This window comes from Gobio gobio (genome assembly GCF_949357685.1).
Source record: "Gobio gobio genome assembly, chromosome: 1".
Lineage (NCBI taxonomy): Eukaryota > Metazoa > Chordata > Actinopteri > Cypriniformes > Gobionidae > Gobio > Gobio gobio.
Genome location: NC_137097.1, coordinates 51127674 through 51150175, shown reverse-complemented (window position 1 = coordinate 51150175; position 22502 = coordinate 51127674). Strand labels below are relative to the sequence as shown.

The following is a 22502-nucleotide window of genomic DNA, read 5'->3' as shown; positions in this document are numbered from 1 at the left end:
AATCTTGCAGCGTCTGCTCGAACGACGTTGAGCTGTGTGGCCAAGGGAATAAGTGGGTCACACAGAGTTTGTTTTAAGGGGCGATCACTTTGACTGACTTTTGTTTTAAATATAAGTAGAGTGTAGTTTTACCTCCAGAGACGTTTGCCTTGCACTGGTGGAAAAAAAGGTGCGATCGCTAGTGCTCCGGGGCAGTGATGCATCTGTGGCCTTAATGGATGTGCATTGATGGAGGCTCAGCGTGCAGGTGTTTTCTTGTAGTTTCTTGACATGCAAAACACAAGGGTCTGGTTTCCGTGCCCATGAGGGAGCATTTGAAAGGTTTGTATTCTGACAGTGGCGATGTTTATTGGGTGTAATTGCAGTGCTGTGGGGAAGCTGATCTCTTTCTTGTATGGCGCGTGTTATGGTTCGGTGAGGCAAAAGCAGCTGAACTCCCATGGCGAGTTGGGGCAAAAGCTCTGGTTGTATTGCACTGGAGCACCATGCTGGCCCTCTCTCTGAATGAATCAGATCAAGCGAGGAGGGGAAAAAAAGGACAAAGAAAGATGTAATGCATTTCGTTCACAGCAAGACTAAGCCTTCCACAAATCCTGACCTGATGTGGTACGGCGACTGACACGCAGCTAAGAACAGGAAGCGCAACTGAGAGGTCTGATAGAAAATTGTATTAGCCAATGGCACAGCCCATTGAGAAACACTATGCTTATCAAGCTTATCAAAATGGGTTCACTGCAGTGGCACTTTCATGGCGCTCATATTGGACAAGGGACATCGCTGACGAGTCTTCGCTGTGTTTTGACTGGTTCAGTCCACTTACTTTTTAATCTCACCATTCCACTCAAGGTTATCAAGACAAGACATGGAAAAAAATGTATACAAATATACACTCACCCAAAGGATTATTAGGAACACCTGTTAAATTTCTAATTAATGCAATTATCTAATCAACCAATCACATGGCAGTTGCTTCAATGCATTTAGGGGTGTGGTCCTGGTAAAGACAATCTTCTGAACTCCAAACTGAATGTCAGAATGGGAAAGAAAGGTGATTTAAGCAATTTTGAGCGTGGCATGGTTGTTGGTGCCAGACGGACCAGTCTGAGTATTTCACAATCTGCTCAGTTACTGGGATTTTCACGCGCAACCATTTCTAGGGTTTACAAAGAATAATGTGAAATGGGAAAACATCCAGTATGCAGCAGTCCTGTGGGCGAAAATGCCTTGTTGATGCTAGAGGTCAGAGGAGAATGGGCTGACTGATTCAAGCTAATAGAAGAGCAACTTTGACTGAAATAACCACTCGTTACAACCAAGGTATGCAGCAAAGCATTTGTGAAGCCACAACACGCACAACCTTGAGGCGGATGGGCTACAACAGCAGAAGACACCACCGGGTACCACTCATCTCCACTACAAATAGGAAAAAGAGGCTACAATTTGCACGAGCTCACCAAAATTGGACAGTTGAAGACTGGAAAAATGTTGCCTCAGGGTCTGATGAGTCTCGATTTCTGTTGAGACATTCATATGGTAGAGTCAGAATTTGGCGTAAACAGAATGAGAACATGGATCCATCATGCCTTGTTACCACTGTGCAGGCTGGTGGTGGTGGTGTAATGGTGTGGGGGATGTTTTCTTGGCACACTTTAGGCCCCTTAGTGCCAATTTGGAATCGTTTAAATGCCACGGCCTACCTGAGCATTGTTTCTGACCATGTCCATCCCTTTATGACCACCATGTACCCATCCTCTGATGGCTACTTCCAGCAGGATAATGCACCATGTCACAAAGCTGGAATCATTTCAAATTGGTTTCTTGAACATGACAATGAGTTCACTGTACTAAAATAGCCCCCACAGTCACCAGATCTCAACCCAGTAGAGCATCTTTGGGATGTGGTGGAACGGGAGCTTCGTGCCCTGGATGTGCATCCCACAAATCTCCATCAACTGCAAGATGCTATCCTATCAATATGGGCCAACATTTCTAAAGAATGCTTTCAGCACCTTGTTGAATCAATGCCACGTAGAATTAAGGCAGTTCTGAAGGCGATAGGGGGTCAAACACAGTATTAGTATGGTGTTCCTAATAATCCTTTAGGTGAGTGTATGTACATATATACATACATGCATGTATATACATATACATATATGTATTGGGGCACCCCTCAAAATCATTGAATTCAGGTGTTACAATCACTTCCATGGCCACAGATGTATAAAATCAAGCACCTAGACATGCAGACGCTTCTACAAACATTTGAGAAAGAATGGGTCACTCTCAGGAGCTCAGTGAATTCAAGTGTGGTACCGTGATAGTTTGCCACCGGTGCAATAAGTCCATTTGTGAAATTTACTCACTACTAAATATTCTACGGTCAACTGTTAATGGTATTATAACAAACTAGAAGTAATTGGGACCAACAGCAACTCAGCCACGAAGTGGTAGGCCATGTAAAATCACAGAGCGGGGTCAGCGCATGCTGAGGTACACAGTGTGCAGAAGTTGCCAACTTTCTGCAGAGTCAATAGCTACAGACCTCCAAACTTCGTGTGGCCTTCAGATTAGCTCAAGAACAGTGCATAGAGAGCTTCATAGAATGGGTTTCCATGGCTGAGTAGCTGCATCCAATCCTTACATCACCAAGTGCAATGCAAAGCGTCAGATGCAGTGGTGTAAAGCACACCGCCACTGGACTCTAGAGCAGTGGAGACGTGTTCTCTGGAGTGACCAATCATGCTTCTCTGTCTGGCAATCCGATGGACGAGTCTGGGTTTGGCGGTTGCCAGGAGAACGGTGCTTGCCTGACCGCATTGTGCCAAGTGTAAAGTTTAGTAGAGGGGGGATTATGGTGTGGTGTTGTTTTTCAGGGGTTGGGCTTAGTTCCATTGAAAGGAACTCTTAATGCTTCAGCATACGAAGACATTTTGGACAATTGTATGCTGCCAACTTTGTGGGAACAGTTTGGGGATGGCCCCTTCCTGTTCCAACATGAATGTGCACCAGTGCACAAAGCAAGATCCATAAAGACATGGATGAGTGAGTCTGGTGTGGAGCACAGAAATCGCAGCCTTCCCAGAAGAGTTGAAGCTGTTATAGCTGCAGAGGGTGGGCCAACTCAATATTAAACTACGGATTAAGAATGGGATGTCATTAAAGTTCATGTGCATGTAAAGGCAGGTTTTCTTTTGGCAATATAGTGTATGTGTGTGTATATATATATATATATATAATATATATACAGTGCTGCTTGGAAGTTTGTGAACCCCTTGCAGAATCTGTGAAAATGTGAATAAGTTTAACAAAATAAAAGAGTACTGTATTCTATTTAGTACTGTCCTGAATAAGACATTTCAAATAAAAGTTGTTTATGTATAGTCCACAAAATAGCTGAACCTGTTAAAAAGTTTAAATACCTTAAATTTGAATCTTAATAGTGTTTTATTACCTGAATGATCCACAAAAAAAAAAAAAAAATGCCCAATGGTCTCAAGTTTTCCAGCATCTTTTGCACATTTGAACCCTTTCCAGCAGTGACTGTATGACTTTGAGATCCATCTTCTCACACTGAGGACAACTGACGGACTCAAACAGAACTATTTAAAAAACTGATACTCCAGAAGGAAACTATATATTCATTAAGAGCCGGAGGATGAAAAATTTTGAACAGGATGAAGATGTCCACATTTTTCTTATTTTGTTTAAATAGCCTTTTTTTCAGTTAGTACTGCCCTTCCAAAACAACAGAAGATACATGTTTCCCAGAAGACAAATTAAGTATAATTTACCTTGATCTTCACATTCAAAAAGTTTTCACCCCCTGCTCTTAAGGCATCATGTTTCCTTCTGGAGCATTAGTGAATGTGAATGTAATAGTTGTGTTTTAGTCCCTCAATCATCCTCAGTGTGAAAAGATGGATCCCAAAATCATACAGTAACTGCTGGAAAGGGTTCAAATATCCAAAAGATGCTGGAAAACTGAAGAATTTGCAGGACCAAACAGCAGCTTGGATAAGCATGATGCTGCTGATTCCACTGGTATTTTGTATGATTCATAAAACCGTGTTTACTAAGCCGTTTAGCATATGCTGGAAATATAAATATACTTAACCTACGGCCCTATTTTTGAGAATTTTCTGAAAACGACATACCTAAATAAAAATGTCTGCAGCTCTTAACATGTAAAAACAACAATGTGTGGCTCAGGATTTTGTGTAGATTTGTTAGTCCATGACCAGGAAGTATAGAGCCAAAAGTCCAAAGAGAGAATTATTGTTTGCTTGTGATGTTGGACATCCTGAATGCATTTTGCTTAGAAATGGCTTTTATACCCCTGGACCAAGAAAAAACTTTTGTTATGGTGAGATCCCATCAAAACAAAGCAAAAAACAACATTGTGTGGCTCAGGATTTTGTATAGATTTGTTGCATACATTTCCTGGTCATGGACTAACAAATCTACACAAAATCCTGAGCCACACGTTGTTTTTACATGTAGGGCAGTCCAGCTCTAGATTTAAAGCACTCCTGCAATGTTAAGCTTTTATTCAGAAAATATTTGCTGTCACAGGCAACATATGCATCTGTAGATTCAAACATCTCAGCAAACAGCACATAAAAAAGTGTTAACATTGCAGTGCAAGTGTGCTTTGTGCTAATGCAGTAGTTAAACTTCAATGCAACTTTAAGTACCAACAAGATGGCCTGTGGAGTGTCACACATGGTTACATCACACATTATGTTGCATATATTGTTTTGTATTGCTACCTTTCAAAACGGCATGCAAAGAACAGTAGCCCCACCTTTCTGTCATCCGAAGAGGACAACACAGGGCTTGACACAAACATGGCATGAATTACTTACTGCGTTAGATGTATTTTGACATGCCCTTGAGAATAGCAAATTTTGATGTTGCTAAATCTGCTGACATGGTTTAATGCAGCGGAGAGGAAGCAACGCTTGCCACATGTCTTGTGGACCTGCGTTCAAACACAATGTGTTATGAAAACACAGAGGCACAGATTTATTTATTTATTTATTTTTTACAATAGACACACTCAAACATACCAGAAGATAATAATGGATTCTGGAGATCTTGTGGAGATCAGAGATTTTTTTTAAAGGAGTAGTTCACTTTAAAATGAAAATTAGCCATGATTTACTCACCCTAGGTGTATATGACTTTCTTCTTTCTGATGAACACAATCGGAGTTATATATTAATAAATATTCTTATAATGGCAGTGACGGGGTCCATTAAGTTTGAAGCTGAAAAAAAGTATCCATCACAGAAAAGTAACCCACAATAAATAAAGGCCTGAAGCTAATAAAAATATATCCGTATTTAAAATGTTATAAAGTAAATTATCTAGCTTTCGGCAGCCTTCTGTATTCAACTTATGATAAAAGCTTACCTGGCGTAACTATGACGTTGGAGGTAGCGTAAGCATTTTGAACTGCAAGGCGTTACACTTTCTGCGTAAGTTGAATACGGAAGGCGGTCTGGAGAAAGCTAGATCATTTACTTTAGCCTACGAAGTTTTAAATATGGATATTTGTCTTACAAAACCCCTTTGCTCTGCTTCAGAAGGCCTTTATTAACCCCCTGGAGCCATGTGGAGTACGTTTATGATGGATGGATGCACTTTTTTGAGCTTCAAACTCAATGGACCCCGTCACTGCCATTATAAAGCTTGGAATATTTATTAATATAACTCTGATTGTGTTCATCAGAAAGAAGAAAGTCACACTGCTTGAACGTGAGTAAATCGTGGGGTAATTTTCATTTTAAAGTGAACTACTCCTTTAAAGGAACACGCCGACTTTTGGGACTTTAGGGCCCAGTTTACACGTACATGGTTATTTTGAAAAATGGAGACATTTCCCTTCGTTTGCACCCTTCGTTTACACGCAAACGGAGAATTCGGTGTGACCAATGTCTGAAGCCCTTATACCATCACGCCAATTGATTAGCTAGTGACGCTTAGCGCCGCCTTAACACGTCATGTATTCTTATATGCATGCGCAAGGCGTCATATCGTCAGATTTCAAAGACGAAGGAAGCTACTACTTGAAGAAAGGGAATGGCTGGAATCGCAGTGTCTCGTTCCCTACTCAGGGAACCAAGGTTACATACGTAACCAAGACATTCCCTTTCATAGGTTCTCTCGACACTGCGAGTCCGTCGCTATGGGAACGATATACCATAACGCCTTCACGTACCTGAGAGTAGCTGGGAGGCCGTGGAAAGCGTCCGCTCAAGCAGATAAAACCTGGGACCCAGGAGCAGTCTCCACGCATTTAACCAAGTGTTAGGGGAGGACCAGCCTGCCGCAACACAAACTTCATCCAAAATAAAAGCCTCTTTAAAAAGAGCCTTATGACGACACCATTCTTCTAGTTGAGTGAGCGTGACATCTAGAGGCAGAGTGAGCCACACGCCTCATAGACCACAGAATAGCCTCAATCACCCAAAGAGACATGCCAAATGTAAATAATTGTGCCAGTCTATGCCACTGAGATGTACGGTTGACATAAGCCATGTTTCCACTGAAATTACCCAGAACAATTTGTACCAGGAACTTTTTTTACAGGAACTTTCCCCCCCCCAGATCTGCTACTGTCTGCGTTTCCACTGTGGTCTAAAGTACCGGGAAGATTAGGCAAATTAGTCCGGTGATGTAGGACTGCGCGCGGCTGCTCCTCCCAGTCAGAGACGGACTGGAATCATTTTTGCTCGATACTGTCTGCAACAATAACGAGGAGATGCAAGCAGCGCTGCTTTTGGTAGTTATGTATTGTTTTAATAAAGAGGTAATTAACAAAACGGCGGAAAAGAGATGAGCACTGATACTTAAGTGTATTCTGAAAGCTCGTAAAGCTAGATTTAAAATAAGACAACGTATGTTATTATCAGCTATTACGGACATTGACCGTGATGACTGAGACGAACGTGCGCCATCAGACAGAAAGAGCAAGACTGATATTTACTGAACGCAGAACGAACGAACCTCGCAAAAGTGTTCAGCGCCCAAGTCCCACCCCCGAAAGTTCCCGAACGTTGAAAAAGTACTACCCCGGGAGCAGGGCCGTTTAGAGGGGGAAATATTTACCCGGAACTTCATTTAGACCCTGGTTCCTGCGGTCGAAACACACAGAGTACCACCCCAAAGTCCCTAGTTCCTGGGGAAAGTTCCTGTGGTGGAAACGCGGCTATAGACCTTCAATGCCAGCACCGGGCAAGACCAAGGGGTCGTACGCTCCCAATCTATGTTCCAGGAGAGGAAAAATCCTCTAAGGCCACTGCTGGGGCTCAAAGAGTCACCTGTTAATCCCTCTAGGATGACAGAAGATCCCATGAAGGAACTCAGGCAGGACGGAAACCTAAGCGGTCCTGTCCCTTGCAGAAAACCAGGAGACTAGGAGGTAACATCAAAGAAGCACCCTCCATCTGTATATGCTCTGCAGATACAGCTGCCAGATATAGACCTACAGAATGGTCGGAGCCGTCCCTGCCAAAAAAAAACAACTTTGTAAAAACTCCAGTATTGAACCAAATCGGGCAATGAGCTGAATCTAGGTTACGTTGTCTACACAGGAGTAAAACGACTTCCACTTAAAGGCATAAGACGCCTCATGGAGAAGGCTCTTGAGTTAAGTATCTGTAATCTCTTAGCCGAGAGAGGAGAACACCTTAACGCACCCCGCTCAGGGTCAAGTAACAGACTGACCAGGTCTGAAACCCAAATGTGAGAGGGCCAGCGAGAGGTGACATGACAATACGTGACAACGTATAAGAACCGTTTGAGCACCAGGAACACTGCTAGCAACTTCAAACGATGTATGTGCCAACCACTATGCATTTCGCTCATACACCAAAGGTCAGGCGTCCCTGATAAACTGCCCATGTAAAGGATGCATCCGTCATGATTGTCCTGCGACGACAACATGCCCCCAACTGGACTCCTCTGCGGAGCAGAGGGAGCTTCGTCCATGGATGCAGAGCATGAAGCCCCTGCGTGTAACCAGGACTTTGCAAAAGGTTGGCAATGGGACGAGATCTCCTGACTCTTGGTCCATCCTTGGAATGGTCTCATGTGGAACAGGCCCGACTGACTACAGGGGACGCTGTTGCCATAAGGTCCATAAGCCTGTGGCAAAGGCCAACGTGGACTAAGCAGCCTGCCTTGAAATGACTTTTTGCGACTGAAAGCATGCAGGAGACTAACGTGCCCGCATCACACTAGAATCTAGATCCATACTCAGGAAGTTGTCTACTGACTTGGCAGCAAATCACTTCTGATGGTTTATGCATAAACCTAAGCTCCTCAATGGCAAAAAACTCCTACCGCCAATTCCTGGGATTGAGCTAATATCAACCAATCGTCCAGGTAGTTCAAAATCCGGACGCCCTGGAGCCACAATGGGGCCAGAGCAGCATCCATACCATTTGTGAAAGTCTGAAGAGCTAAGGTTAGTCCAAATGGAAGGACATGGTACTGGTAAGCTTTACCTTCGAAAGTAAACCTGAGGAACCTCCTGTGTCTCTTGACGACCTGGATGTGGAAATACGCATCCTTTAGATCGATAGTCACAAACCAATCCCGGTTCGAATCGGATACAGAATGGACTTCAACATCAGTATTTCAAATTTGCTCCCTCTGGGTGCAAGTTAAGCGACGCAAATCCAGAATCGGACGTAATCCAGCAACTTTTGGGGCACCACAAAATACCGGCTATAGAAAGAGGGGGGTAGACCTTCCATAGCCCCTTTCTCCAAGAGAGACAATTTTCAGTCTCACAGTCGGGGCCTCCCAAGGACGCACCGTCATGGGAAGAGCACCGCTGGAAAGACGTGGGCCTTGCAGAATTGGATGGTTTAGTCGTGGCGTATAGTTACATAACACCATTTGCAAGACTTCGGGCAGGCGTCAGTACACGGCCCAGCGCTCTGCTCTGTTTTGGCACCTAGTATACTGTGGGCGCCAATACATTTCCTAACCACAGAAAACCTCTGGCGTCTGTGGAAACAGGAAGCACATGTGGAGCTAATGAGCTCTCTGTCATAAGGTACCTGTATAGATCCCCGAGGCACAAGTGTGGCGGAGACCTCTAATATAGGAAAACTGTTCGACTGCCTGGCCGGGCTGACCCCCAGCATTGGGCTGTTGAACAGCATCATAAACGGGCCACGCAACATGACCCCAGGGCTTTCGTCTGAACTCCGAAGGCTAGGACGCGGAGTATCTAAGATGTTGCCCGTCAATGGGGCCCAACCTTAGACCGCCTGACATACTTATCAGTGAAACAGTTAAGGGTGCGAATGAGCTGGAGGTGGTTATCAGTCCAACCTCTCTGGACCTAAGTGGGATGAGTTAGCAAACACAGCAGACTCTTTTACCACAGTAGTCATAGACCCTCCAGATAGACTTTCTGTCATAGAAAATGGGGCGCTCTAACAATGAGACTCGTCTTTCTCTGTGATGTCAGTGAGAATAAGCCAAAGGTGGCGCTCTACTGACACCATTCCCGCCATGGCCTTTCTAAAGCGCGGGTGGTGCTAAGTAGCTATCAGTGCCAAGTTAGTAGCCCGTATGAGCTTCTTACAGCCTCAGGAGTCATGGCTTTGAATGATCCTATACGATTTGGAAGTCAGCAGGGGGCGTGGCTTCCATGATGAAGCCGAAGTAGGCACGAGATGGGCCGCGAGAGTCCCTTCAACAGCTGGCATATAGCGAAACAAGGAGAAATTGATATTGAACAACTGTTGTTGTTGTAATCTCTCCGGGTTGCACATCACGCTCCAGGCGGGGCACGAACCCGGGTCTTTCTGCATGGGAGTCGAACGCTCTACAAGGAGGCTAAATGCCTAATCTGCCATTTTAGAAACAGTGGCGAAATCCGTGCCACTTTAGGTAACGCGCGCCGGAAATGAGCGCCAGAAATGGCTGCTTGCAAGACCTCGAAACCTCGTGGTGGAGGTCTTGAAAGACTGGGTGGGGCGCGACTGGTTAATAAATCAATCATCCAGCTTCGGCTGGGATGGGTTTTGCGCGGCCTCGCAGTCCCATTCCAGCTCAAGCTTATCTACAGTGCGAGTGCATATCGTCATGGATGAATAAAACAGGGTCGTTGCTGTCGCGGTTTCGAACGAGCGGACGCGACCGGAGAAGAGAAAGAGAAAGGGGGAATCCGTCTGCTCACTCTCCATGTGCTCGCCGACGTCACCCCAAGCGTCTATCTCGTGCGGTGCCTCGGCAACCGAATAAGCAGAGAGGCGGGGGGTTAGACGAGCGGCCTCTTAATCATATCCAAAAAAGGCCACGGCCAGAAGAATCGGATCAGAAGAAGCGTTATTTTGTCACTTATTGAGCAGTAGGCTAGCTGGAGCCGTTTACCTCCAGTCTTTGTGCTAAGCTAGGCTAGCGGTGTGTGCGTCAGACAGAGTTATGGCACGCACAGAGATGAGAATGGTATGTATGGACTTATCTAACTCTGTGGGATACGGTGAATAAGCTAAAGTCCCAAAAAGTCGGTGTGTACACTTTAACAGAAGACAGTTCATGATAAAGAAAAGGACAAATCTTTTCCAAATCTATTTGAGAAATAGACAATTGTATCATCCTGACATTTTTTACTTTATTCCCACAAAAAGATTTTTAAAAAGAAAATTATTTAAATACAAAAAAAAATAAAATAAAGAAAATGCTTATCACTCGGACCAATTAAATCAATTTGTGTATGAATAGTATTCTGAATGTAATTTTGAACAAATGAACACCACGTCATTGACCCACATGGCAAAAACATTTAGCAGGCACTGCAAAACTGAGCAGAAATTGGGAGTGTTTCACTCTGCAGGTGTGGACATGGCGGAGAGAATTAATTCCGACGCGTGGCGTGAAACGCGCCTTGTTCGCTAAGCATAGCAGCGCTCAAAGGGCCGTGCGCTTTCCCGCAGCTCCTCGTGAAGGGCGGTAATCACACACAGGGCCTTATAGTGTACAGCGCGGCCGATCTATCTTCATCATGTGAACTGCATTAATCCTTCAGCCGGCCCGCATCACTGTTCATTTAATGGCCTGTGGTGTCCACATAATCAGTCAAATATCAGCTGCCCGCGAGGGAGACCAAAAGAGGGAGCATTACCAAGAAAAACACAGTCAACATGGTCGGACACACACATACACATACACACACACACACACACACACACACACACACTGCGCAACGAACACGACTGCCGTGCTGGATAAGTGTGATTCGGGTTGGGGGGAGCTCAAAGCAAGAGAAAGGTTTTAATTGGGGTGAAAGCGGAAGAGATGACGCGGTTGTAAATGAGGAGGGGGACAGCTTGCAGTCTTAATCAATGGAGATTGAGGGCTTTGACTCGGAGAGAGAGCAGTCAACGGGGAGACACACAGAGATCCAGGAAGATTTCAACATAGGAGGGTATCTGTGGGAGAGGGGAGGAGATTGGAAAGAGGAGAGAGAGAGAGTAAGAGAGAGAGAGAGAGAGAGAGAGAGAGAGAGAGAGAAACTGGAGGGAGGGAGGGAGGGAGGGATATCCACTGCACTGTTGTGTGACTGGAAATTTAATAGAGAGAGAGAGGGAGGGAGAGGAAGAAGGAGCAGGATGCTGAAGCTGGACGAGAGAGAGAGAGAGAGAGAGAGAGAGAGAGAGAGAGAGAGAGAGAGAGAGAGAGAGAGAGAGAGAGAGAGGGGGAGAGAACCAACTGGTGTAGAATTCCAGGGTTGAGCTGTGGGCTGTGAACAATGCCTCCTCTACTACTGCATAGAGCGCAGTTCGGGGGCAAAAGGCAGGAAGGGAAGGGGGCGGGGGTATTCTAAGAGAGCTAATGGTATAGATGTGATGTCAGTGGAGCGAGTGCGCTGCAGAGAGCGACGGAGGAGGGGAGGACGAAGGGAGTTCGTTCGGGGGCATGCCGATTCGGAGGGTGCCGGGATTGGCCACTGGACCGTACGAGCCCCTCTGAGGAAGCCGTAGCCGATAGTGTGAATATCATTTTAGGCTGAAAGACACAGCAGCTGTGTTCCACATCCATCCTGAGGAAAAAAAGAGAAAGGTATAGTGAGGTAAAGTCAGCCACAATATCATCTCTCAGAGGTTTATTGCAGGCAAAGAACTCTCCGCAGAGTCGGACGTGAAGAGTTAAGGCAGTGACTGATTCCTTGTGTCTGAATTTAGAATGTTATCATTATTCCCCCCAAACACCCCCCTCTCTCGCCGGCTCTCCTCCACTGACCTCTCCCTCCTCCTCTCACACCTCATTTACCTCCCAATTCCTCCAAGCACCAACTCATGTTGTCACGCCCCTGTGTATCGAGCGATATCCCTCACAATTATTTATCGCGATCTTCTGCGCAACCTTGCTCTAAATTGGTAAGAAAAGGTGAAGCGTTTAAAGCCTGATGCTGGGTGCTCGGGAGAGCGAGCAGGGGGCGGATTCGGCTACTGTATGTGCCTCGGCGTTGCTATGCCAACGTAACATCCAAAGTGGAGCGCGCGTGTGTTGTGGCCGCGCATATGCACTCTGTACCACACACGCATACAAACGCACAACATTTACTCCTACACAAACACACGAAGTGAAGCAGGACATTCTCATGCGTTACCAGGCCTGTCTAGTGTCGATAAAAGGACAGCTGTCTGTCTCTACCATAGAGTGCATCGATTGATTGACATGTCCTGCGTGTTGTGATGTGACTTGCATGAAATACGGTCTAACTGACATTCACCTGCGCCATTTCTCATTAAATAAGTAATTGTTTTAACGTTACATAGGCTACAACATGTTTTGACTCATTTATTGCCCAAACCGTTGCGAAAGGATGATTCTGTGGCTTTGTGGCTAGCAACAACACTGATGCTAGTTTAAATTGTTTGTATACAGCAAATAGTGCAATAAATATGAGTTAATATTGAGTATCTTACATTTAAAACATTTAAAACTAAATTTGGCGAGTTTGATGAAAAGAAGAAATGCATCTAACTCGGCAAGAAACAATTACCACATACTGGTCACTGGTCATAGTAGTGGAGAGACAGTAATTTTCATATATATATGACCAGTAGCCGCAGACCAGTCAAGGTACCCATGCCGACCCCTGTCCACCACTGAAAGCGCCAATAGTGGGCATGTGAGCATCAGAACTGGACCACGGCGCAATGGAAGAAGGTGGCCTGGCCTGATGAATCACATTTTCTTTTACATCACGTGGATGGCCGGTGTGTGACGCTTACCTGGGGAACACATGGCTCCAGGATGCACTATGGGAAGAAGGCAAGTTGGCGGAGGCAGTATGATGCTTTGGGCAATGCTGGGAAACCTCAGGTCCTGCCATCCATGTGGATGTTACTGTGGCACGTACCACCTACCTAAGCATTGTTCCAGACCATGTACACCCTTTCATGGAAACGGTATTCCCTGGTGGCTGTGTCCTCTTTCAGCAGGATAATGCGCCCTGCCACAAAGCACAAATGTTTCAGGAATGGTTTGAGGAGCACAACGAGTTTGATGTGTTGACTTGGCCTCCAAATTCCCCAGATCTCAATCCAATCGAGCATTTGTGGGATATGCTGAACAAACAAGTCTGATCCATGGAGGCCCCACTTCGCAACTTACAGGACTTAAAAGGATCTGCTGCTAACATCTTGGTGCCAGATACCACAGCACACCTTTAGGGGTCTAGTGGAGTCCATGCCTCAACAGGTCAGGGCTTTTTTTGGCAACAAAAGGGGGACCAACACAATATTAGGTCATAATGTTATGCCTGATCGGTGTATAAAACACTAACCAACACATTCACAGAGGTTCACAACAAATGCGCAATGTTGTGGCATCAGTGATTCTTTTAAGGCTGATTTATACTTCTGCATCGAACCTATGCCGTAGCTACGTTGTAGCCTGACATGCACCTCTCCAAAAATGTAACAAAGCATCAATTCTATGCAGACCGCAAGCCCTGTGACTGGTCTGCTAGAACCTCTCCCTTAGGTAAAAAAAAACTTGGATAGCGTTTCATTTCCTCATACGCATTTCTGCTTGCAGATTATAAATAATGAACAACTCAAGCAACAAAAGTCGCTGTTTGTTTGCTGCCTTCACTGCTGCTGCCCGTGGACACTGCCTACTAGCGGTCTGCATGTGTAATTAATTGCATGTCGACATAGCCTACAGATTAGTGGTCACCACTACGGCGTAGGTCCAACACAGAGGTATAAATCCTGGCTTAATTTAAGCCCTGTCTGTGAAACCGGGCCAAAGTGTCCTGTATTAACTCTGGGTTTTTCTTTTAGATCCAGTCCAGGTTTTCCATTTCCTATTCATTCTGCTCTAATGCTGCGTTCACACCGAATGCGAATTGAGCGTATGGAGCAAGTGATTTCCATGTTAAGTCAATGTAGAGACGCGTTGACGCTCGTCTGGAGGTCGTGCGGCGCGATAGACACGATTTTGCCTCATTCGTGCGAAAGAGGCGAATTGAGTATCTTACGCAAGTGATTTTATTTGGTGCATTTTGTGCATTCACGTGTTCGAAGCGAATAAGCATCTGAAGGCCGAGTTGAAAAATCTGAACTTTGGCATCTGTTCGCGCCGCGTTAACCAATCAGGAGCCTGCTTGCTGCTGTCACGTGGTGAAGTGACGTGATAAACGGAGTCACTCATTCAACATGGAAGAACGACTGATATTGGCAGTGAGCAGTCATACGGAGCTAGTTTGCTTCAAACGCTTTGGACGCGCGAGTGGATTCAAAATGTTCAAGCGTCCAACTAGACACGATTTGACACTCAATTCGCGTTCGATGTGAACGTAGCATAAGGGTACGTTTACACAACAATGATGTACTAAAAATTTTATAGTTTTTCTTTTGCTTTTTTCTCGTACAGATGACAACGTTGTCAATATGAGCCCCTTTCATGGATCCCCTAAAAAAACTAAAACGCTGTATTATGCATGCCAGGCCAGTAGCTGGCGATGTCACTTAAGAAACACTACACGACTGAACACATAATTGGCATGCGCATGATGTTACCATTTTCTCAAATTTGCGTTTTTGTCGATAAATGTATCATTGTATCCTATTATATTATTATCATATTTCAAAAACTTGCACTTTGAAACCCATTTTCAAAAGTTTGCATTTCAGGCCCCCAAAACACTGTTTTCGTGTAAACGCATGAAAAGTTTTCAGTTTTTAGTTGAAAATTATGTTGTGTAAACAGCCCGTAAGTTCAAATCTGGGTGAGAGAATGATCTCCATACTGCTTTTCATACTTGGAATAGGCATACCAGTAATGTTTTTTGTTTCTTCTTTTCTAAAGCATTAACAATTAATCATGGGTATTCATAAGCTAATGTTTCACAATAGCTAAACCCTGGGTTAGAGTTCTTTTCAGCCTATTTGCGGTGTCACTTTAATTGATTGGACAAACACAGCACATGACCTGTTTGCATAAAGCCATTGGGCAGCTTCATATTAAACATTGCGGAATGCGGACTATATATAAAAAAAAAATTCCTGACTGGACTTTGCGGACTATAGTGGTGAGAAGAATAATTATAATAATTCATAACTTCAATTGACATGTTTTTGATGAGCTTTCTGTTTTTCCTGTAAATCATTTTTGCACGTTCATAGTGGTAAGTCCATATATGGAACCCGGAAGCTGAGAGCGTAGCACTTTTCAAGAATGCGAACCGCCAATAAGCCCAAATAATAATAATAAAAATTATTATTATTATAATAACAATAATAATAATAATAATAATAATAATAATAATAATAATAAGAAGAAGAAGAAGAAGAAGAAGAAGAAGAAGAAGAAGAAGAAGAAGAAGAAGAAGAAGAAGAAGAAGAAGAAGAAGAAGAAGAGAAGAGCGTGGCACGTGAACTTTGAGCGATTTTGTGAGTTGTTTTGCTTCTGATTGGTAGATATTATTGCTATTGAAATAGGGGGCGTGTTCAGGTCTGTCTGAAGATCTAAAACGACTAATCTGGCTTTAGCATCTTTAACGATCATTTGCAGTGTGTTTACGGTTCCGCTTTTAGTTTGATTGACAAATGAGAACACACTTAAAACTTGACTGGTCGCATTTTGCGATTTAATCGTTATTGTATCTGTTGTGTCAATTGGTTAGGGCTAATATTTAATTTACCTCATGGGTTTTTAAATACACTAAATGTTCTCCAGGCTCGTACGGGTAAAGTTGGCTGCTATCTCTTCCTGCGTGTATTTTTCCATCTGACCCGCCACTACTCACAGGCAGACAGTGCTCTGCTTCCAGCTCTGCGAAAGGGTGAATCAATTTAAGAGAGAGAGAGAGAGGGACGGAGAGAGGGTTGAACAGCGAGAGAGCTAGAGAGACGGAGAAAGACAGGCGAGAGGAGACATCGACTCCGCACCAGAGCTTCTGACGGATATATTTTGATATTTTAAAAACAAAGGATCAAGAGTCGAGGTAAGACTGTAACATTTAGTAATATTACTTGGGAAACAAACATTTTGTACGTGTTGTTCTGTAGTCTAGGAAATGTGTGCAAACAGCCTTCGTAAACAACTGCGTTTAAAACGGTAATTTTGTATTTTCTATCATTTGCCAGTTGTACTAATGACTATAATAACGAAAACCACGTTTGAATATGTATATGAGTACAAAGGAATTAATGCGGCAGTATGTGTGTGTGTCTGTGTATGTGTCCAGTTGCGCGCGGCTGCGCGCACGCATGTGTGTCCGGGCGTCGATGTAAACTAATGAATTTGTGCTGTCGAAACACCTTTCACCAATATTTAGTGACCTAGAGTCATAAATAATGGATGGATTACTTAAGGATATAGGACTGCTTATTACAAGACGAGGAATTAGCGGCTATTCGTTTTAAACACTAATAAAACTAATCTGAAAATACAGCGTAACGTACGTGCGTTATTTTAGTTAGTTCTGGGTATGAATGTAATAACCTTAGACCTTTCTGCATGACAACAAATATCGGCCTCAATGCGTATTTTTCAGAGTGTAAAAGATGCTCACCAATGCGCATTTTCTTTAGTTTACTTGTCACGCTGTTTCTTGGTTTACCAATAACCAACCACTAAATCTGTTGCCTTCAAACTTTGTATTAGAGTTGGATTTTTGAACAAATGATTGAGTGTTTTTCTCTTTGGAAATGTAAGGGTATAAATACGAAGGCACTGTGTGGCCGGTGATAAATCACTAAAGCGCGCGCGGCTTGTCTGCGCGAGCTCCACCGCTCGCGAACAAGAAACAAACAGTTTAAGCGCAATGAATAAAGATCTACTGCATTTAACTGTGACACATGAAACGAACGGTTTAAATGCTGATGTGTTGTCGCGGTGGTTCAGCTGAGAGAGAATTAGCCCATAGGCATGTGCTGTGCGCTCAGATAGTGTGTGTGTGTGTGAGAGAGACTCATGAGTGGTGATGACTTGGGCATCTGTTGCTGAAGGAACAGGGTGCAATTCTTCACACATGTTTTTCATGCTGTATCCTATTTATGGATGGAATGAAGCTCTGCCTTATTACTCGGTGTATTGTTGGCTATAATAGTAGATGCTGCTGATGATATGATGTATTATTGCAATGCCATTTCAGAAGTAAAAGGGTGATTTTGAGTTGAATGTTTATGGTGGAAATAGTGGGTTATCAGATGATCCTGAGTTTGGGCCATGCTGTCATATTGGAAGAGAACGATTTAGGCTTTTTACAAAGACCCCAGGCTCAATCAGAGTGCATGTAAGAGAGCAGAAATGTGCTTTCATTGTCATATTCCCATGGCAACGTAAGCCATGACACATCACATAAATGCATTTGAACACAAGCTTTGAAGGAGTCTTTTCACGTTGCAAACCAGGTATGGCTGGGCCAAAATGGATGCAATCAGAATCATGACTGTTTGTTGGTAAACGCTTGTCTTTCACCTGGTTGAGCACTGGAACTTATTTTTCCAGTACATTTTTCAGAGCTACTCAGAGCTGGTTTGTGTTAGGCAGAAATTACAGCCTCAGTCACCATTTGCATTCGTTGTATGATTAAAAAAGAGGCTTTCGGTCTGACATATTGTTTTGTGGAGAGGTTTAGAGCAACATGGTGGTGGGTTAATGTTAACAGCATTTTCATTTTTGGGTGAACTTTCCCTTTAAACTCTGGAGTCACCCAGAGCTGTGTTCATAAAAACCATCCACCATGTTGGAATTAACGCTTGTTAATAACTCTCTAATGCCTCTTGAATGGTTTGAAGTGAGCCATTTACCTGCTGAGGATTTTCCAATGGGTTCTCTTAACTCGCAGGTGTTAAATTTAAAGGTGACATGAAGTTTTATGAATAATCATTTAAATGCCTTTGTTCACGCTCCATTCCTCTCTGTGACTCTGGCAGCCTGTGCAATATATTGCATGTGAAGTTCTAACTGATAAATGATATCTAATGTTTTATTTTTTACACCAGCTTCAAGTTTCTCTTCCTAAAAGGCCCTTTAAAATCAGACCTTTTATGTGTGTGCGCTATTCGACCTTTGATGCCTCACCTTACTTTTTCCTTTTCTTGTGCCTTTTTTTAAATGTATGAAGGGGCTTTTACCTTCAGTAGGTCAAAAGGTGACAGACATCAGCCATCAGAGAGGAAGTCATATGCAGACATGCTTTAGGGAGCAGTTCACAGAGAGCATTGCACCCTCAACCCTTCCGCTCCAATCAGACCCTTCAGGGCTGCAACTCAGCAAGTTGCTCCTCAGCGCCTGTGGTGGATCTAAATAATTAGATAATGATTAAAAGGTGGTTTAGAGACACAGAAAACGAAGGCAATGAAAGTCGTTTGGCATCAAGGAAAAACCAGACGCAGCTGCAGAACAGAACCAGACGCCTTTGTGGGATTAGATTATGTGCATGTGGAGAGTGAGGTGCTGTTGCATAGTGTTGCATGATAACCTGCTCATGTTACGGCCTTGATCATCTATTAGTGGGATAAACTGCCAACTGCCAACTTTTTTTGTTGTATTTTTGGAATATTCAAATGTTTTTTTGTTGTTCTGTTGAAGCTCTGTTGTGAAATATACGTCATAAAAGCCGACCAATCAGGTTGTGACCGTATCCCTATGCCTTTGGTTCAGTAACTTTAGGTTCGCTGTTAAAAATGCCAGTGTGAACGCTAAGCGGACCAGGACTATATGTTTTGTTTTTGTTTTTTGGTCTGGACCAAACAAACCAAACTACAAGTGTGAACGCACCCTTAGATGCTTATTTCAAGGAGCAATATTTCAGGTTCAATACAAGTTAAGCTACAGCATTTGTGTGCATAATGTTGATTAACAGAAATTAATTTCCACTTTGCGTTTTTCTTTTACAAAAAAACATAAAAATCTGTTACAGTGAGATATTTACAACGGAAGTGAATTGAGTAAACATTTAATGGTCCCATGGCATGAAATTTTCATTTTATGAGGTTTTTCAACATTAATACGAGTTCCCCTAGCCTGAATATTGTCCCCAAGTGGCTAGAAATTTAGATCGTTGTAAACCGAGTTCTGGGTGTCTGTCTCTGCCTTTGAGAAAATGACAGCCCAGATGAGCTGATCTGGAATTTTCCTGTTATGAAGTCATAACAGGAACGGTTACCTCCCTTTCCTCCGCCCAGAGAATTTGGCACGCCCATGCAAGCGCTATATTTGTCCTCGAGAGATCATGGCTTGTGAACGAGTGAATGCTGGCAGTTTCTCAGTGTTTGGATGTACAAATGAAAATAGAAGTATTTTTTCAGTTCCTTTTGATCTGTGATCAGTGATTTCTGATGTGTAGCTAATTATTCAAGTTCACACAGAACTGTATTATTCGTGCACACGCTGCGGCTTCTCTCTCTCCTGACAGAACTGTGTTTTCGTGTTTTTTAGCTTGTGAGTCAGTGTTTTGTACGTCCTTGTCGCGTCTATCTGTTCTTAAATGTGCATACAGTCGTTAGTTTCTGCTCAACATCGGCAGAGCAACATCTTTTGAGATAAACCTCACGCACGCGGAAGCTCGGGCTGCACTGGCCGGTCGGCCTTCAACATCACCGACCCCCAGTACTGCATCTCGCCCACAGCGGAGGCACCAAACGCGGCGCGAGATTAAGCAGAAGGGAGGTAAGCGTATCCGGGCTAGCCAGCCTAGCCCCACAATAAACTGGATTACATTCGATTACTGCCCTGTTGTGTCTTTTTTTGCGCTGTGTTCTCAATGTCACTGACGCTTTTCATATGATAGGAAAATATCAAAAAATAATGCTATAATCAACACTTACTCGTAACTCGTTCATCTCGACAGCTGTAATGGTAACGTTACATTACATGTGCTACAAAGTTGGTAATAATGATGAAGACGGACTCGGCGTGACTGGGACTCGTGTTTATTCAGAACTCTCAGATACAAACAAAATAAACTTGCACTGACAACGCTCTCACAACTCAGTAGTTACTATAAATAACTTTGTTAGCAATCGCTCCGTCTCTGGTCCGTGATGTCCGGTTCGCGAACAAATCATTCTTTTGAACCAGTTCTTTTTAGTGAACCGAACCAGTTCACCAAATCGGACTGAATCGTTCTAAACGGTTCGCGTCTCCAGTCAGCGCTGATCCATAATTTACTAAAGTTACTAACTTTCTGACATGAGTGACAGTCCCTCCGACTAGAAATAAACAAATAACTTGTAGTATATGCTAGTAACTACAACAGTTCACTGAACTGAGACGTACTGAGAACTGATGAGAAGTGAACTCAGGTCCATCCGTCTCTCTGGCAGCAGCTCGTGCCTGCTCGTGCCTGGTAGACCTCGTTAAACCACGCCCCCTCTGCTACAAGATCTGATACTCATTTATATGCAAAGATGTCAGCCAATCACAACAGTGGCCGTTTTTACTGAAGTCTCACAGCAGACACGTCTCTTGAAACAGGGCATTCAGCAACAGGGCAAACATCAGTATAGAAAAATGCCTTTTATTTCTAAATTATGACATTTTATGATGTAAAAATCATACTAACAATATAAGTACACCTCAGGAAACATTATAAAATAATAGAAAAATGCCATGCCATGGGACCTTTAACATCTCAGTAAAATAGCCAGGGGATGTACATGAAAATCATGAACATGGTTTTAGTGTGAGAAAAAAAAATTACTAACCATAAAATGACTGTAAATTTGATTTACACTGTTTTACAGCTTAAACAATACATAATGTTTAGAAGAATTAATGTAAGTGCTTTTTATAAAATTATAAGCTTCACATTTGAGCTTTTAAATCCTATTCACTTCCATTTTAAGTGCCTCAACATTTTTTTTAAAGAAAACAAGGAATGAATCTAAATTATTTGAGGTAAGTAACATTATCCCTGTGCTGTCGCCTGAGTTTAACTTCTATTGAACCTGGAATATTTCTTTTAAAAAAGCAATCAGCCTCCTCCTATAGGATCTGGATGTCCAGGGAGTAAACTTTGTGTGCAATTTGGAATTTTTATTTATTTATTTTACCTCGCCCTTGTTCACCTCTATTTCCATTAGGAAAATCAATGATGGATGTGTACAGTAATGCATTAATTAAACCAGTACGCTCTTTAATTATTAGAGTCATAAATCTGTCTTGTTTACTCATGAACAATGACAATGATAAGCAAAAAGACACGCTCGCACATGGGACATGGTTCAACTCACCTGCACACCTGTCTCTTAGCATGAAATTTAGATGACTCACAGAAGTGATCTCACATGCATGCACACACACACTCCACTGGGCTAAACTGCCTCATGGGCTTCTTCTTTTACATGCCAGGTGACACATCACACTAAGCCAATTTTTTTTCTGGAGTAACCATTGCACAACAATAAAAGGCTTTAACTAATTCAGAAGGGGCGTGGGATGGTCTTGTAGCATGTTGGATGCTATTAGCCATCCGCTAGTCTCTTGTGCTCTTGTTCCATGGGATCTTGAGCTAAATTCTGGCTGATGACATGCAGAGAAATTTTGCAGTACGATATTGCTGATTGATATATAGTGGGTTTGTCTTCAGTGGGCATAGTTGAAGGGCTTCCAAAGACCTTAGTTTGAAGCCAAAAGAATTTTAGTTTTATCTCCCATGATCTTCAAGCCATTACATTGCCAGACGATTTCCCATAGAGATAACGGCACAGACACCGTTTTACGGTGCACTGACCGACCGTGCTTGTAGTCTATATTCAAGGCATTATAACAGTATGCGAGAGTACAGCGTTTAATGCATCTTGCAAAGTGTTACGTCTACCGGCTGGCTGAATTATGACATTGAGCAAAGTTATAAAAGTGTAATGAATAAGTCAGAAGTGATGTCTGGGGACAACATTTACAACATTATGGCAAGCGCAAGACTCTTCTGTCTTATTTTAATGCACCGCACATAAAATATAAATCCCCTTGTTTAAGCGAGGTAGAGGAATGACCCTTCTTGGCCACCT

At 43.3% G+C, this 22502-nt stretch overlaps 1 protein-coding gene across 2 annotated transcripts in view; it reads left to right on the top strand.

Annotated features, from left to right (window-relative positions):
* Positions 1-16362: 16362 nt before the first annotated feature.
* lrrc4ba (leucine rich repeat containing 4Ba) overlaps positions 16363-22502 on the top strand; it is a 39127-nt gene continuing 32987 nt past the window's right edge. Inside the window, exon 1 of one of the 2 annotated variants that reach the window (XM_079818135.1) lies at positions 16363-16486. The gene's annotated coding sequence lies outside the window, so the exon portion shown is untranslated. The remainder of the gene's footprint in view (positions 16487-22502) is intronic. The other variant, XM_079818136.1, reaches the window with a different exon arrangement.